The sequence below is a fragment of the Panthera tigris genome, chromosome C1 (assembly GCF_018350195.1).
Source record: "Panthera tigris isolate Pti1 chromosome C1, P.tigris_Pti1_mat1.1, whole genome shotgun sequence".
Classification (NCBI taxonomy): domain Eukaryota; kingdom Metazoa; phylum Chordata; class Mammalia; order Carnivora; family Felidae; genus Panthera; species Panthera tigris.
Genome location: NC_056667.1, coordinates 151,095,258 through 151,099,094, shown reverse-complemented (window position 1 = coordinate 151,099,094; position 3,837 = coordinate 151,095,258).

The following is a 3,837-nucleotide window of genomic DNA, read 5'->3' as shown; positions in this document are numbered from 1 at the left end:
AAAAAAAACTTACAGGATATAATCACATAATCTCTCCCAGTTCTGCTATTTTTTGACAAGACAAATTTTTTGCACTGTGACTCTCCCAGCTTCAACAGGGTATTTTGTTTGTCCACAATGTCCACCTCTTGGACATTATTCACTCAAGGTAACTGGATTGAGATTATGCCCATGATATGAGCTGCTCATCTGCACACAAGAGAGAGATAAAGCTGGACTCAAGGGTAGTGCTGGAATTTGAAACAGTGAGGTTATTTTTTTTTCTGAAAGCCCTTTTAAGAATGATCAGCAATGGACTGTAGAGCAGGAAACCACCCCTACAGCCCATGGATGAGCTCTTAGCTGAAGTTCTGCAAAGTTCACACATGCATGTTTTTAGCAAACAAATAGTTAATCTTGGAGGGAAAATTAACTTGTTTATTTTGAATTGTAAGGTACTAAGGAAGGGCTTAAAATATTTTAACTTATAACAATTGTGGAAAAAAACGAATGTATTTGTTTGAGACAATTGTCAACAGACAAAAATCAAATTTGCATTGGTACATTCTCATTCTTTCCAATTATTTGTCTCTGCACTGAGAGAACAGAGGCATCTGTCTACAGCTAATGTAGCCTTCTCCGAAAGTTTTCAAGGAAAACAATCAAGAACCCAATGGACAAGAGGGCAGATGTACAGTCCTCAAGCCTACGGTTGGCTTGGCATGACTTTATATCCCAGGAAATTGAGAGAATGCTGATTTGTGCCCAAATAAATACTTCTGGTTCCTTGGAGTAGAAGCAAGGAGAAAATAATTAGATCAGTTGTCTCATAGAAACTATAAAGCTAGAATTTCTACCTTGTTTTTGTGAGAACTGGAGAACTAGGCAAGGTCTGTAGCCTGCAGGAAAAGAACAGCTGTAGAGATAGACATGGACAGTCACTGCTCTTTCCTTAAGTGCCAGTGTGTGGGCAGTCAACATTCTGAGTAGCTTAGGTTCTTTGTGTCTCGCCTGTTCTCAGACTGGTTTCTAAAAACTATGTCTACACATACGTGGCTAAAACTTTCCTCTCCTGGGTATCTCCTGTCTGTACTGGTGGTAGGATTTGGCTCCAAGAACCTGGATTTCTGTTTATTTAGCTAGGCACCCACATATATGCCTCACCTACTAATTCTGCCTTCATAGCTTTTCCCAATGCTCTAATCAACACCATTGTTTGCTGCCAGGATTTATTTGCCCTGAGGAAACTACTGGGGCAGGTGATGGAGACAAACTGTACTGTCGAACTCTTCTTCTATATTTTGCCCCTTAGGTGCTTCAATTAGGAAAGGTATGCTCCCCATGCCTAAAAGTACTCCTAGGAAGTTGTTGTAGAAACGTTTGAACTGTATGCAAATCTGTCACACATACATACACACACACACACACACTCACACTCTTTTCTGAAGCCAATTGTCATTTTTTTCAGCCTAGGTGTCTGTTCAGCCCCACACCACCCAAGCCTGGCTTGCAGGGTCAAGCTGTTGTTTCATAGTGGGAAAAAGCTGATGAAAATCCTTCACACAGAGGTGTTAAGAGCTTAATGATGAACATTCCCTTGAGTATCTTCATTTTGAAAGAGATTGCCTGGAGAGGTTATTGATTTACACAGAGAAATGGATTTCTAATCCTGGAATTTCGTCACGAGAAGGGAAAGAGATTGACTTGGGTGGGGTTGGAGATCATTTTTTGTTTTGGAATAACTCCAGAAATTACACAGAAACAGCCACCTGATTTGTCCTGATAAAGTGGACTGGGTTATCTCATTGCTTTCGACTCAAATATAGTGATGACCTTTGATAGAAAACAGAAAAGGGATCTTGGGCTGAGGATGGAGATATGGGAGTGGGGGTCAGGGAACAAAAACTAGAGCCAGAGTCAGCACCACTTCACAATAAGGGAACAGAGAATTCCACAACATCTACCCCTGTGAGGAAATGGGTTTCTAGGCAAATATTTGGATTACTTGGACATAGTACTATAACCATCGAGTTTGGCAATTGAACTAGATTAAAATGAATATGTTTTGACAGCATAAAATAAGGTACTATCTAAAAAAAGAGAGAAATTAATCTAATCAGCTAGAGTGTCCTCTTAAATGTGCTTCCATGAGATCTTAAAAAGTGTCATCTGCTAAACATTATGACAGAAGTAAGGAAGGAGGGAAGGAAGGAAGGAAGAAAGGAAGGGAGTGAGGTAGGGAGGAAGAAAGTAAAGAAATGAGGAGGGTGGAAAGGAGGGGAGGGAGCTCCGGAGGACGGAAGGAAGAAAGAAAGAGAGACAGAGAAAGGAAAGGAAAGTAAGGAAAGAAAACCTCAAACATGCCAGGGCAAAATGAGATCACTGTAATTGCATAACAAAGATGACTTTTAAAAATAGACACCTCCTATCCAGGTACAAAAGTACAGGATGAATCAATAGCAGTAATATTAATAATATTTACTGAAGATAATGGTGATTGTAAGGAGATCACATAGCATTATTGTGATCACTAGATCATCATAGCAATATTATAAGATTGATACTATTAGCATTTTAAAGAGGAGGGAAAGGAGAAACTTGATGGACTTAAAATTAGCAAGTGGTGGAGCCAGAAGATAGCAAAGAAATTTTGTGGTTTTTCTTTAGTGTATTCTGAAGCTACATATGAGTGTTTCAAAGCAAGCTTATCTTAAATGTTTCCTGTGCTTTTGAACCATCTTTAATTGGCCTCTTTGTTTCAGGGCTGTGGTACTTCCTGACGACAAAGCCCAGATAATGACAAATCCTGACAATATTTGCAAATCCTACAAATCAATACTTCAAAGATAGGTAGAACCAGTTGCTTTGGGGATTTAAACAAAAGGAGAATGATTTCTTCAATCAATCAATTGTCCTACTTTTCTTACTTTAAACAACAATGGCAACAATACTTTTTAAAATTCTTTGTTTCAAAGTTTGGAAGAGACATTAGAGATGGGAAAACTGAGGCCCATTAGAAAAGCATTAACTAATTTGCTCAAAGTAATAAAATGATATTAAAGGGCCTAATTTTCCAAAAGGTAGCTTCAAGTGGCATTAACATTGTGTCATTTAGTGATTTGTGATGTAGTTATTTTAATCTAGGTTACTGAGGTGGCTCGTATAAAATAGGCATTTCACCACTTTTTGTTGATCTTCCTCCTTTTGCTCAACTTTGGCTTTTGCCCAGAGGCTCCAGAATCATTACTTTTGTTACATGAGAGAAAACACTGGATTTTCAGATAGTCATTCCCCCTTTCCTGTATCCCTCCCACTTTCATGGCTATTCTTCACTGAGGAATGAAAGCCTTTAACAAGTTTGCTTTTCTTGGGGAGGAATCATTCTTTTTTTTTTCATTCCGTAACGGTTTTTATGAATGCTCCATTGCTAGAGCCAACAAAGAAATCATGGGTGAAGATGCTTAGTTTATAATTTTTTTACTTCTTTTCCTATAATCAACTCCCTAGTTCTAGAATTATTTGCCCATCTTACATGTTAAATTTTGTATTGAATTTTGTGTGTGTACATGTATGTATGTGTATATTCGTATGTATGTATATATGTATGCATGTGTCTATGTGTATATATGCTCAAATATATCCACCCGCGCACACACACACACACACACACACACACATCCCACATCTCTCTTAGGTCTCGTGCCATCTGTGAGACATTATAGAGCTTAGACTTTTTATTCAAATGTTAGCTCCAACCCTTGGTGGGTAGGTGACTTTGCACGATTTACTTGCCTTCTTGACTCTCTTGTTTCTTCCACAAGAAGTTAATTTAATTTAATAACATTTAAATTAATAACA